A 15602-nucleotide genomic window follows, 5' to 3' on the forward strand; every position below is an offset into this window, starting at 1 on the left:
TCTATAAAACACATTTGCTCCATGCAGGGGGTATTCCCATAACCAGGAGCAATGTGATGTTTATGCATAATAGCCATGTAATACTTTAAATGTTTTTAGATGTGTTTTTAAGTATTTTATTGGACATTACATTGTATTGTGAATCACCTAGAGCAGTGGTTCTCAACCTGAGGGTCGGGACCCCTTTGGGGGTCGAATGACCCTTTCACAGGGGTTGCCTAAGACTCTCTGCATCAGTGTTCTCCATCTGTAAAATGGATAAATGCTAGGGTTGGGGGTCACCACAACATGAGGAACTGTATTAAAGGGTTGCGGCATTAGGAAGGTTGAGAACCACTGGCCTAGAGCCCTTTGGGGATGAGGCGGTCTATGAAATTCAATAAACAACAACAACAACATAAGAACAGCTAAGAATTGGTGGGAACGTTGTCCAGATAAAGTAATGGAAAATGAGAAGGTCAAGATCCTGTGGGACTTTTGAATCCAAACGGACAAAGTGTTGAAACACAGTGCACCAGACATCACCATGATCGAGAGGACAAGAAAGTGACCATCATCGACATAGCAGTCCCTGGTGACAGCAGGGTCATTGAAAAAGAACACGAGAAGGTCACTAGAATGCCGTGATTTGAAAATCGAGCTTCAGCGTCTATGTAACAAACTAGCTGAGTGCCGTCCCAGTGAGTAATGTCGGCACGCTGGGCGAAATATCCAAAAACACTAGGGCAGCACTTGGAAGATCTTCGAATTGACAAAATTAACAACTGTCAAATTCAGAAGGCAGCCCTGCTGGGATCTGGACGAATACTACGCCGATACATTACAACTTCCTAGGCCTCTGGGTGAGGCTCGAATTGTAATGAAGGCCAACAACCAGCTAAAGATCTGGCAGCTGTGAAATCTAAAATAATAATAATAATAATAATAATAATAATAATAATAATAATAATAATAATAATAATAATAATAATAATAATGTAGTCGTGCCCGCGGAGTCACTGCAATGACGAGACGAGACGCGGAGATATCATCTGGTGGAGAGAGCCAGCTTGGCCGGGGAGCGCCTTTGAGGTCCGTGATCCTGGCAACTCTCCGGCGTGCTAGTTCCTGGCACCTTTTATTAGGAGTTTATCTGGGGGCGGGCAAAGGGGTGGATCGGCGGGGAGGCGGGGAGAGCGGGAGAAGCGGGAGACCGCGAGATCGTCAGGTGATGCATGATCTCCGCTCCGGGCTGGTGCGATGCAGGAGGAAGCGTCCGATGTCTGGGCCTAATCCACACCTGGGGGGCAAGAGGCCCCATTATCCCGCTGTCTGGGACACCTGGTGGCTGTGAGCCAGGTAGTTCACTTGACCTGTGACTCACCAGGGGGTGGGGGATGGGGGAAGGGGAGAGTGCGACCAGAAGACACGTTGGGCCGGCATGCCAACTCTGCCTACGGTGCTGCTGGGTCAGCGGCTCATCCCTACAAATAATAATAATAATAATAATAATAATAATAATAATAATAATAATAATAATAATAATAATAATAATAAATAATTAATAATAAATAATTAATAATTAATAATTAATAATTAATAATTAATAATTAATAATTAATAATAATGGAGGCAGTATGTGCCACATTTGCATGATGCTGCAGATAAACAGAGAGAGGCCATCCCTTGGTGTCCTCTGTAAGAGCTTACAGGAGCATCTTACTGGTTGCAGTCAGTACTGGATGCTGGACAAAGACTGCAATCCTAAGAGTACTTGTCTGGGAGTAATCCCTATTGAATAAAATTAGATTTACTTCTGAGTAGATCTAATTAGGCTTGCTGTCTAAATGTATTTCAGTCTTTTCAACAAAAGCACTTTTTATGTTCTTATGTGTTCGTTCTCTGTAAAGAATAGTAACATCTGTAGCTTCCAGGTCAGTAGTGAAGCCCAGAATTATCTTCACTCTGCAGCCCCTGAGAAATTGGGAAAATGGAAGAGTTGCAACGCTAGACTTAACCTTGTGGTTCAAACCTGTAGCCACATTTTCATGTGATTTCAAAGACCTTTCATTCTTTCTTTGTGATTCTGTTAACTATGAACATTCACATTTGTAACCCTTATCAAACATCAACCTTCAACTTGTCCATCTAGCAAAGCCGTGGAACATCTTCTGACTTCTGTCCATTGGTCTCAATGGCTTCTTTTTAAAGAGTTTTACAATCCTAATCTGAAATAGTAGCAACTAAGTGGTAAACTTGGGTAAACAATGTGCTTGGAATCTATTCTGAAGTGCTTAGAACATTCCTGATTCTCCAGAATTGGACTTTAGATACTTGTTTGGGTTGTGTACAGTTGTTTGCTAACCCACTTTTGCTGTTTCAAGTCAGCTACCTGGACCAAGATACCATTTGTGCAATGGCATTTCCTCTACCGAAGGGAAACTCAGAGCAGCGAAGAAGGATGTCTCTAAGCATATGCATTCTCCCTGCTTTCCACTTTCATGTCATTGGCTCAGTTAATTAAAATTGCAGTAATAAGGGTGGCTGAACAGTTTAGCTGATTGGTAATAGGATATATAGCCTTTCACCTCCAGGTCACCGGTTTGATTGCAGCACAAGTAGGTAGTGACTAAAAAATTATTACCATCCAATTGCTTTTCAGTGACCTCTATGAAATCAGTTGGAGACATTCAGTTCTCCTCCTCGCTGGGTAAGTGTCTGCATTGTAAGAGCTCCTCATGCAATTGGCACTAATTGCCACCTTGGTTGGCAGGCTTAGTGGAGGATGAAGATAAACTAGTATGAGGAATGGGTTACACCATCCACTGAGTGCTCTACTCTTATGGGGGATGGTGAGATATACCAGGACAGCTACAAAGGGAACCATGTTCTACAGATGAGAAAATAGTAGTCAGTCGGTAATAATAAAGAAACATTTACAATTCTTTTTTTAAAAACCCAACTAACATACCGGTAACTGCACTTGCCAAATTGCTCACTATTAATGGAATTACTGGCACTTTATGTGCTATGTTTTTAATCCCGAAACCTTGCCAATGAAATTAATATTTTTAACATGTTTTTTTCTCAGTAAATGACTAATATATCCCATTCTTTTAAGCTCAAATCCTGACCAGGTTGCTTGGAAGTCAGGACCCCAGAAGTCAGTGGAGTTTATTAGTAAACATGTTTAGGATTGGTGTGGTGGTGTTCACTGGGTCTATGGGATATCAGTTTTTTCTTTCCTCTTGTTTCTACAGGGTTTATCCACAGGATCTCCAAATGCTCCCTGTGGCTCTGAGATTGATGCTACAAACTAGCAGCACAAACAGTGGTGTGAGACATTACATCATGACTCAGTGCCAACAAATTCTTCCCCGATTCTTCCCCCTTAAAACTAAAGCATGGATGTGGTGGCCTTGCCCAATCCTAGAAGACAAACTGGCAGGAGGTACCCTGTCTGTCCTGGCAAAAGCATTGAATGGGCAGTGTCTGGCATGGAATGTAGCTCTTCTCTTCAGCCTGTCATTAGGTCTGAACTCAGTTCCATGAGAGGCTGTGCTGCTGCCTCGCATGGTTAACACCAAAGCTCTGTGGTCCTGCTGCCCACCCCACAAAGCTTTACCCAGCCTAACCATGACCAATCCACATAACACCACAGAAGTCTGTCTATTAATGATCAGTTATGATCTCTTCCATTGACAGCTGAAAATCAGAACAAGAATTGCACATGAAGCACAGCTAACAATAAATTTTTGAAAAATTAACCATACACAAAAAATTTACAAGTCTATAACAACCCTGTTGTAATTGATGAGAACCCAAGTCCCTCCCTCACCCTTTCTCTCTTTCTCAAGCGTAAATGGGTTTTAGAAAGGGGAAACAAAACACAGCACTAGATGCATTCTAATAAAAACCTCTATTTCTTTTGCACCAGGAGTCCAGGCTAGCGCTTTTATTTAGGGTCCCTCTTCCCCCTGCAGTTGCTTAAGCACACAGTTTTGCTTCAAACCTTGGAGAAGGGAAAAGAAACTCAGGAATCCCGTAGTTGTAGAATCTGGATAGATTCCAGGAAATTCCATGTCAGCCATGAGGGTGGGCGCAAGGCCCTGATCTCAGCCTGGGCTTCTACATCTGTAGATTGACACGACTATGAATTCCTGGTTCCTTAGTGTACATAAGGGGGAGAAGTGGAAAGGAACCTGCTTTTTCTCCCTGCACTTGAGAAACCCAAGGAATCCATGAAGTATTAAAGCACTCCCTGCACGCTGCCAAGAGTCAACTGTGTATTTGAGTGGATAATGGCGGGTATATGTGCTTGACTACTGTCAGATTTTTTGTGGCATCAGGGAAACACAAGAGAGGGAAAAGCTTCATCAAGGGTCATGTTGTCCGGATGCATGTCATGCGGGCTTACTGTGAATGTTTGGGCTGGTGACCCAATGTAAACGTGATTCTGCCCACATGGGACCCTTCACGGAAAGGGTTCTCTTTTTTGACGTATCTACCATCGCTTTAGAATTGGTTCTTAAACTGATAAGTTTGCTAAAATTAGTTTCAAGAAATACACTGAGGGGGAGAAGGGGAATCCCATCCCGGCTCTGATGTTTCAAGTTTTTATTCTATAAATACATTTAACCCCAAATTTGCCATAATTAAAATACTTGCTTTATTAGCAGGAGTTTTGGATCTGTTTCTATTCCGGTTTTGGGTTTAAAAAAATTATTTTCCACTGTTCTGTTTAGCTTTTCAGACATCCTTTTATTAGCTATTGTTCTAATTTGGTAGTTTTTTCCTCTCTTGTGGTTTTTAAAGCGCTTCTATGTTAATATGAGGACTCCTTTATAGTTTAATTGCAAACATTTTCTTCCTTTTCTGTCCCGTATTTCTGTCTCATATTCCTTTTCTGTCAACATATTGACAAAGGGCTTAAAAATGCTGGAGATTTTGGAGGGTCAAGCTGGTGGCAACCACATCACTGAGACACTTCTTTGGCATGAGCCCTTTGGGGGAGGGCGGTATAAAAGTGGAATTAATAATAATAATAATAATAATAATAATAATAATAATAATAATAATAATAATAATAATAATAATAATTGCCAGAGTCTTTGTAGTTCAATACGAGGATTTAAGGATTGAACTACAAAGACTCTGGCACAAACCAGTACAGGTGGTCCCAGTGGTGATCGGCACACTGGGTTACGCGAGTGCCCTAAAAGATCTTGAAGCGGCACTTAAAACACAATTAGGCGCTGACCTAAAATACACCATATTTCTTAGCTGCAAAAGGCCACCCTACTTTCGGCTCTTGCATCAAAGCATTATTGAGCCGATACATCACACAGTCCTAGATGCTTGAGGAAGGTATCCGGCGCGGTGTGATGTGAATACAAAAATCCAGCATATTAGATCTCTTTGCTTTTTGCTGTGTATAACTTTGTTTTAGCCAATAATAATAATAATAATAATAATAATAATAATAATAATAATAATAATAATAATAATAATAATAATAATAATAATAATAATAATAATAATAATAATGCTTGCAGCTTTCCCAGTGATTGTTTTTCACCTTCTCTTTGCTAAATGGTGCCATTTCAAACTGGCTTTCTGGAGAGGTTTTCTAAGGTTTCATTTTGATTTGGGGGACTTTGGTTGGGGGACTTCTTCTGAATGTTTTCCTTGTGCTTGGATACTCTTTAACTTCAGATAACATTTTGTACCCACAAAACTGTTTGCTTTTTAAGAACAAGGTTTAAACAATCTACCTATTACTACCAGTTTAATTCATCAGGTGCCCATTGCTCCTACTGTTCATTTTTCTGCTTCCATCAACAATGGAACTTTCCATGTGCTATTATTGTTGGATTTTGTTTCTCAACCTTCCTCTGAAGAGGTCAGAGCACTATTTAGCACTGCGATCCTATGTAGGCCTTCCTGGGAGCAAGTCCTGTTGAATTCAGTAAGACTTCCCTTCTAAGGCACTATGCCTAGACTCAGCACTGTGTATCACAAGATAGGTTGGCCTGTGGTACTACAATTATTCGACAAGATTGGTCCAATAAAATTCACTGCTACAGGTGAACTACAGTTCACACACTTACACACACGTCAAAGTCTTTCTCTCAGAATGAAAAGTACCTTTTAATGCTATGATTTTGAGTAGAGGGTCAGTGGAAGGGTCTCTGTCCTTAACCTTTTTGTATCCCACATTTGCAACCACATCTTTGTACCGCCCTGTTGTGAACTGTGGAATTTTTATATTTACACAAAAAAGCAAACAAGAAAACAAAGGGATCCTCTCAAGGGCAGAGAACAGAAGCGCTCTGGGGCATGCTGGCTAACATTTTATGTTGTGATCTGTTGTGATCTGTTTAAGCAATCTGGAGGGCCAATCTGGAGGTTAAGAGCTCGTGTATTTAATCTGGAGGAACTGGGTTTGATTCCCAGCTCTGCCGCCTGAGCTGTGGAGGCTTATCTGGGGAATTCTTCTTCTTCTTCTTCTTCTTCTTCTTCTTCTTCTTCTTCTTCTTCTTCTTCTTCTTCTTCTTCTTCTTCTTCTTCTTCTTCTTCTTCTTCTTCTTCTTCTTCTTCTTCTTCTTCTTCTTCTTCTTCTTCTTCTTCTTCTTCTTCTTCTTCTTCTTCTTCTTCTTCTTCTTCTTCTTCTTCTTCTTCTTCTTCTTCTTCTTCTTCTTCTTCTTCTTCTTCTTCTTCTTCTTCTTCTTCTTCTTCTTCTTCTTCTTCTTCTTCTTCTTCTTCTTCTTCAAAATTGTAACTTCATTTGCTACATGCTGGACCATCGTTTTAGAATGCTCTGTTTCGGTCGTAGTGCCTACCTAGTTCTGTTAGATGGGCACTAGGACCCAAACAGAGCATTCTAAAACAAAGACGGTCCACCATGTGGCAAATAGGGTTGGTCAATACTAAAAAAAATTGGTAAAATTCGGATTTGGGTATTTTGGGGCATAAAATGATTTGTATACCCAAATCCGAATCATAGCCGATTTGGATATGCCCGAAAATTCGGATAAATCCAAAAAATTTGGGTCCGTTTTATTATTTTTTTGAATTTTTGGTGTTTTTACACGTTTTGGCCTGCAGGGGATGCATTTTTAAAGCTAGCGGCACTAAACTTTCAGGATATCATCTGGAGACTGTCCTGATGATTCTCCCCAAGTTTGGTGCAGTTTGGTTTGGGGGGGGCAAAGTTATTGACCCTCAAAAGGGGTGCCCCATCCCCCATTGTTTCCAATGGAAGCTAACAGGAGATGGGGGCTACACTTTTTAAGGTCCATAACTTTTGACCCCCTAACTTAAACTGAGGAATTATCCTAAGTACTTATGGAATACCCTGAAATTTTGGTGACAGTAGCTCTAAAGATACACCCTTCACTGATCACCCAAAGAAATTTCCCCAGATTCTGTGTGCTCTGTGGTGGCTACCGGCTGGCTGGCTCCATTGCAGCCAATGGGAGGCTACTGTGGGGAGGGGCTGTAGAGTGCACATTTCTCATGGTAAACCCTGGCTTTCAAGGTGTCTTCAGGAGAGTTGCTTCATGACACCATCCAGGTTTGGTGCCCGTTGCTTCAAGGAGTTCAATGTTATGGGTAGGGTCCATCTCCCACTGCCCCCATAAGCAAAGTTCCTCAACCCTGGATGGTGTCATGAAGAGACTCTCCTGAAGATACCAGTATGTGACTTGTGCCTTAAATGTGCGCCCTGCTCCTCCACCAGAAAGGCCCATTGACAGCAATGCAGAAGTCACTGCAGAAAGAATATTGGGCAAATTTTGGGGGGTGCCTAATAGAGGCGCATTTACAGACATATCAGCACCAAAATGTCAGGGAATCATCAGGAGACTGTCCTGATGGCACTAGCTTAGTGCAATTTGGTTTTAGGGGGGGCAAAGTTATGGACCACTCAAAATGGTAGCCCCCCATCTCCTTAGCTCCCATTGGAAATAATGGGGGATACCCTTTTGAGGGTCCATAACTTTGGCACCCCTGAACCAAACTGCACCAAACTTGGGAAGTGTCATCAAGACAATCTCCTAATGATTCTCTAGTCAGTACCACTAGCTTCAAAAAATTCTGGTTTTCATGTTTCACCGCTCCTGCACATGAAGCCTGCTGGAGTGAGTGAGCGGTGAAACCACTAAGCTCAGCACATTTTTTAAAGCTAGTGACACCTGCTTTCAGGGTATCATCAGGAGACTGTCCTGATGATGCCCTGACACTAGTGCAGTTTGGTTCTCAGGAGCCAAAGTTATGGACTCTCTCAAAGGTGTAGCCCCCATCCCCTATCAGCTCCCATTGGAAACTAATGGGGAATAGTTACACACCACTGAGGGGTCCATGCCTGAACCAAACTGCACCAAACTTGGTGGGCTAACATCAGGACAGTCGCCTGATGATACCCTGATAATTTGGTGCCAATACATCTCAAAAATGCGTCCCCTGCAGTCACCCCAGAAATTTGCCCAAGATTCTTTGTTCTGCAGTGACTTAGCTGCTATTATGTCAATGGGGAATTTCTGGTAGAGGGCTGTGAGGTGCACATTTCTGAAGGTATGGTCACAAAACTTTCAGGGTATCTTCAGGAGAGACTCTTGATGATACCATCCAGGCTTTGGCAATTTTGCTTCAGGGGGTTTAATTCTATGGGACCCCAAAAGGGTAGGGCCCATCTCCCACTGCCCCCTGAAGTAAAGTTCCCCAAACCACAGATGGTGTCATCCAGAGACTCTCCTGAAGATACCCTGAAAAGATTTAATGGAGACCCCTGAAAAATGTGCACCTCAAAGCCCTCTATCAGAAATTCCCTATTGACAGCAATGCAGCTACGTCCTTTCTGAACAAAGAATCTTGTGCAAATTTCTGTAAGGGGTGCCTGCAGAGGCCACATTATTGTAGATGTATCAGTACCAATATTTCCAGTGTATCATCAGGAGACTGTCCTGATGATGCCCTCCAGGGATTTAGTTACCCAGTTTGGTTCAGGGGGGCCAAAGTTATGGACCCTCAAAGAGATTAACCTCATCTCCTTAGTCCCCATTGGAAAGAATGGCCAGGATAGGGACTGCTGGGGGGGTCCATAGCTTTGGCCCCCCCTAGACCTAACTGCACCAAGCACCAGAGACCATCCCTCAGGACAGTCTGATACCCTGGCTACAGTGGAGATATGGTTAAAAATGCGCCCCCTGCAGGCCGAAACATGAAAAAACACCAAAAAATAAAAACGCAATTCGGCTGGTGATCCGAATCCCATGGATTCAGATCTGTTAGGATTCGGACAGCTCAGATTCGGACCCTGCTCGTCCGAATCTGTCCGAATCAGTGCAGATTCGGTAAAAATCCAAATTCGGACTGTCCGAATCTCCAACCCTAGTGGCAAATGAAGTTACAATTTTGTTTTTGTTCTTTTGGTGAGACAGAGTATAGTAACTGAGGATTGGCTTGCCAACTTCTCAGCTGGCTTCTGTAGCTGTGCTTTTAATAAAAATTGCCAAATGAGCATTTTTCCAGCTGCCCTAATCGCTGGAGGTCAGCCTTTTGTCAGAGAAGTGATAATGAGAATTATGGGCATCTGTGTGGGAGGCTGCTTTGGTTCTAATGTTTTGGTGGGAAGGGAAATGAAAAATAAGTGAGTAGAGGTACTCTTTTTTGTTTTTAACACCCGCAGTCGGTTGATCTATTGATTTGTGACCTATTTCTTGCTTCCTGCAGTATCATAGAAAGACATCCAAATCTGTTATGTGCAAACTTACATAAAACTACTTAATTAGGCAGAGGATTAAGACTGGTTTATTAGCCTAATTCAGAAACACACAGAATGCATTTTTCACAACCTGTCCATCCTGCTTCCTTCTATTTCAATAGTAAACCAAGAAGTTCTTGTAGCCAAACTGTGACTGATATCACTTGTTCATGTTATGTACACAATCTATTATACATTAATCTGCAGAAGAGACTCTTTTCTATCCTGAAACACTCTCTTTTTCTTGTACAGAAAGTTTGTCCTGGTTAGGAGTTCTAGTGAATCACAAGAAGCAAATAAGTTATGAGTATGTTAACTGATGCTTCATAAAAGGAGTGGGGTTTTATATCACTGTTTAGGCATTTTTTTAAATGGATCAACATAGTTACCTACAATGTGACAATATATCTGAGTAGCCCTTACAACATCCTTGTAAAGTAGGCTGCAACTGTTACCATTGCATTGCAGATGGGAGGGAGGTTGGACAACCATGTCTTGCCTAAGGCCACCTACAGAGTTGAATGCAGAAGAGATATTTGAGGGGCGGAGTTTTCCATTCACAGTTCAAAGGCTCACCCAATTCTACAACAGCTCTTGAAAAGTTGCTCTTTTATGTGGAACAGTTTAATAAAGTGCTAAGAATGTGCCATTCAAGACAGATGTAGATAGATTCCCCACTGATGGCTCCCAGCTTCTAAAATATCAGATCTGTTGCCTGGTAAGTTTCCAGCAGCCTCCCACACACAGATGCAGCACAATTCCCTCTTTTTGCCCCATGATACCTCTAAGTATTGATAAAATGGGGAGTAAGTTAGACATTATTAGCCTGACAATAAGACTTGTCTGAAAATCCTGCAGTGGTTGATTTAGTATGTCTGGGTCTTCTACTTTATAATGTAAATTATTCACGTGAAAGGTTGACACCAATTCTTTGCACCTTGCCTGAGAACTTTAAAAATTCTGAATCTTAGACCCTTTCCACACGGGCCAATAACAGCGCCCTAGGGATGGCAAAAACGCTGCCCCTAGGGAGCTGTTCGCATGGGTTTTCTGGAAACAGCGGCTTCCAGCCGCTGCCGTGCAAATGGCAGCGGTTGGAAGGTGCCATCCCCCCTTTCCCGAACAACTTACCTTCCAGTGTGTCACCCAAGCCTGGGATCATGCCCCCCCCCCGCCTTGTGACTCCAGAGCTGTAGCGCAGGGCGGGGGGGGGTGTCCCCTGGCCTGGGCGATGCGCCGGAAGGTCGGAGGGAAGGTACGTCGTTTGGGCGACAGCGCAGCACTGCGCCGTCTTCCCTGCCCCTACCGGGACCATTCGTGCAAACGGTCCCGAGGGCGGGTGCGGAAATGGCCTTAGTTGAGAAATTCTTGAATGTAGCCCTCCTTGTATCCTTCCAAAGTGTAATACAGAAGACCTGAGCCCTCTTCAGACATCCAGAGAAGGTAGACTGAAATAGCATGGGAGATGTGTGCACATTAAATTTATTGAGCTTGCTTGGGTACACATGAATACTTGCAGAACTCTCCCAATCTTAGAAAGCCATTTGTGGATACACCTGTAGACCATGCTCATAAAAGAAAGGAGAGGATTGACCCTCCAAAGGTTATATCTATGGGTGAATCCTCTTCATTGCCAAAGTCACTTGGAAATGATGTGCATTATCTTGACATGCATGCAAAGACAAGCAGGAGGCATGGTTTCTCTTGCTATCTATGCATGAGCTCTAGGAGCAGTTAATTCCACAATGTAGAGACAAAATGGCTCTATAAGACCCTGTGACCCAGAAAGTGGGCTACTGCAACCCAACTGGAGTCTCAACCCATGGACTGAAGATCTCTGCACTCATACAGCTCCCAAAAGACTGACTTACTCCTCATGGAAATTACACTCCAGTCCTCTCATGTGTGGCTGTGCCCTGCAGCAGCTGAAATGGGGCAAAACCAGAAGTGCAGGAGACCTAGAGCAACTTCTGCCCTGGGTCCTGTAGCAATGTTACAGAATGAATAGGTACGGTACCTTTTGTTGGTGTTATGGCCTTTATGCTAGATACTGAGTTGCTGCCAAAGGGAAGGATGAGGAAAGTTTTGTACACAAATTACGTTATATGTGATGGATACATCTGCCCAATGAAATACCATATTCAGTATTTGAGATTCTTTCTCTTTTCATTTATGTCAAGCTCTTACAAGGATATTTTAGGATATTTAGCCACATTTGGTTTAGAACATAAATATAAAACTACAGTGAGCAGAATGCTCATCCCCCTCACAAATACCTCTGCTTCTTAACACTGAACAACTGTTCACACCAATGATTTGAGTCTCACATGTAAAATCAGACTTAAGTTGTACCTCCTGTTTCTTTCTGTGATATGCCCACATTGGTAGACATCAAATAAACAAACAGATATGGAGAGGGATTATAGAAACCGGTCATGAAAGATTCTGAGACTGAGGCATCCTTAGAAGAATTGCATCCTCCTGAGGCCACCTCAAAGGACTTGGAAAGACATAACTCTGGTTAATGCTGCACTGATAAACACCTCTTGTGTAAATCCGAAACAATGACATTGGCATACAAGTTCTCATTAAAAATATTTCTCCTACTTGACAGATAAGCATTTTGTTGTTATTTCAGTTCATCTCAATCCCTGCATCTAAAAAGTAAGACATACAGTGTGTTTTTGTAAAATATCAAGCTGTCTGAAACATGAGTGGGCACAATGTCAATATCCATACCTTTAAAGTTACACAGGAAGATGCCTTAGACCGAGTCAGAGACTACGGGTCTCTCATTGTCTACTCCACAAGTGTCAAACTCGTGGCCCTCCAGATGTTATGGACTACAGTTCCCATCATCCCCTGCCAGCATGATGCTGGCAGGGGATGGTGGGAACTGTAGTCCATAACATCTGGAGAGCCGCAAGTTTGACACCTATGGGGACAGGCAGCAGCTCTCCAGAGTCTAAGGAGGAAGTCTTTCACATCACCTGTTATCTGATTTATAGAGCTGCAGATACCAGGGACTGAACTGGGACCTCTGGCAAGCAAAGCAGATGCTTTACAACTGATCCTCTTCCCGGGGGCCCCTCCCCAGGCATCTGGTAATGATTTTGGACTGTAAAGGGTACAAAGCAAGTCTAGGCTTGGAAAATGAATATTCTATTCGATATACAGGGAAAGACCCCAAGAAGCACAGAACTAGTTCCATAAGCCCATTTGAGCTTTAAATTTGTTTTCATTTGACTCTCACCCCCTTGAAATGGAAGGAGGCAATTTGTGGTAGGGTAAATTGGTCAGCCATTTTTAGCGACACTGTACTGTGTCAGAACAAATCCCTTGCACTGAGCAGCAGTATATTGCCCACAAGGCAAGTAGCATAGTTGCTGGAGTGCCAGATACCTGGAGGACCTATTCTAGAAGTGTGTTGCTGCTGTACAACATTCATGACTGAAACTCTCATCAGAATTGAAGCAGTGTCCTGCAGTGACTCTTCCCCACCACTGGGGGTGCTGCACGCCTAGCCCTGCCGTCTACAGAGTACCACGAAACAGAAGTCAACCACTTAAAAAGATTAACAACATTAGTTTGTTGAGGTACCACTTTGTTGCTGTTGTTGTTGCTGTCGTTGTTGTCATATGGATACATACTTCTGAGAGTGATTGCTAATTGGAAATTCCCTGTAGAGTCTATTTTGAATTGGAATGCAGTGTTTGAAGTGTGAAATGCATGTTCAATGCAGGTACTTGCTGAAAAATGTAACATAACATTTGGCCTTACAAAAGAGAGATTCGGGTGGGGGAGGAATCCCCTGCTGTCAACAGATCATCTGGGACGGGGATGATTTAAGTACAGTTTGGGAGGAGGCAGATAAACTGCATCCTCAGCACATAAATCAGCTTTCCTTTTCAGCTTGGTGGCAGAATTTTGATAAAGTGTACCTGGAAGATCTCAAGGGGTTCCTTTCAGCATTGATATAATGAAGGTTTATGCTGTCTGCATTTTATTTCTTTTCTACACTTGTTAAAATAGACCAGTGGATGACAAATGTTGCCAGATTCTTATAGTAGAACCTCCCACTGTAAAACTAGCTCAGCTTGGAAGTCTTAAAATAATGATGGTTTACCATGTGTTGGCTATTATTTGAGGTTACGAAATGTGTCTTTGATTAAGCGTACAAATGTATTCCACGACACGCTGTATGGGAGCTGTTCCACTGAAGAGAAACAGCTTCACTCCGGTTACTGCTTTTACAGCAGAGTGGGACTTTCCCTTTGGGCTCGATCAGACAGCAGATCAGGGGTGGGCTTGCCGTGTGGTCTTTTCTGAACAGAAGGTGCTCCTGCTCGAAGCAGGAAGGCTTTTCCCACCAGGGAGGTGTAATGAGGTCAGTCAGAAGGCCTGGAAATACTGACTTCGCTGTAAAAGGCATCTTCTGCAATATGTGGAGTTTTTAATGTGTGGAAAATGAGGCAGAATGTGCCTTTTATATTCTTGGTGTCTCTGAAGACAATGGGCAGCAGCTAAGTGACCACAAATGGAATTCTGCTTGCAGAACAGAAGTTTCCATCTCTCCTCTGGAAGCTCACTCTGTATGTGTGTGCATGCTGTCAAGTCACAGCTGATTTGTGGCAACCCCCAGGGTTTTCAAGGCAAGAGACATTCAGAGGTGGTTTGCCATTGCCTTCCTCCAGGTCATGCCCCAGGTAGTGCTTAAGTAAGTAAGTAAGTAAGTAAGTAAGTAAGTAAGTAAGTAAGTAAATAAATAAATAAATAAATAAATAAATAAATAAATAAATAAATGTAAATTACTTTGCATATTGCCAAAAGCTCAGCAAAACAGAAGATCTCTATATTTCATATTAATTATGTATCTGAAAAACATTTACTCAGAAGTATGTAATGTTGATTTCAATAAAATGCACAGCTAAGTCAGTATGTTTAGAACTGCAGCCTTAACTCAAATTAGGAGTTTGCTTGATCAGCTGTATCCAATTAGGAGGCTGCCATTGGTCCATCCAGCCTAATACTGCATATTCTAATTGGCTGCAGCTGTCTGTGGTCTTGCCCAGTCCTAATATCTGAAAGTCTTGGGAAGAACGACATGGAATATTTTGTTGTGTGCATTTTGAAATACCTTTTTTTGTTCCTTCTAGACAGTCCGCAGGCTTCCTTTGGGAGACATGTATGCATGTGCACTTTCCACTGGTGTGACTGGATCCATTGCCTTTTGTTTCTTTCTCAACCAGAACTCTCACCTAGTCCTGAAAAGGCCATTCTGCACGCTCATTCAGTAACTATTATATAAACTCTCAGAAAGCTGGTATCCAAGTTTGCTTAGCATCCTCTTCCCTTCCCATCTCCTTTCTTCCTTTTGTGTTGTATGTATGGTAGGTTAAAAAGATAAAAGATATATCCAGATTTGTAAAAGATATATCCAGATCCAATGGGTTAGAGCCACACTAAATTGGCACCAATTCTCCTAGCCCTTTGCAGCCCCCCCCCCTCCCCACCATTCTTCAGGGTTCCCTGTCCTGCGGGAGGTGCCCCAGTGTGGGCTGCAGCGGGTGGGAGGAAGCAGTTCTATTCTGCCATTGGAAAATTTAGTCAAAACCTAACCCAATATCTTGTAACAATAGTGTTCTGTACATCAGTGGGATAAAATGGGTAGGAAATATATAACAAGCTATTTTATAGAAGTATCATAACCTGCTAAAGTGGAACTATTAACATGAATGTGATGTTACTGGACTCCAGTTTCTGGCATGCTAATCTTCCGTCCTCGGTATGAAAGTCCATGCTGCTGAAATCGATGAAACGTATTTTTTAAATAAATATGCTTAGGCTATCATATTTGTAC

This window comes from Sphaerodactylus townsendi, linkage group LG07 (assembly GCF_021028975.2).
Source record: "Sphaerodactylus townsendi isolate TG3544 linkage group LG07, MPM_Stown_v2.3, whole genome shotgun sequence".
In the NCBI taxonomy this organism is placed as follows: Eukaryota; Metazoa; Chordata; class Lepidosauria; order Squamata; family Sphaerodactylidae; genus Sphaerodactylus; species Sphaerodactylus townsendi.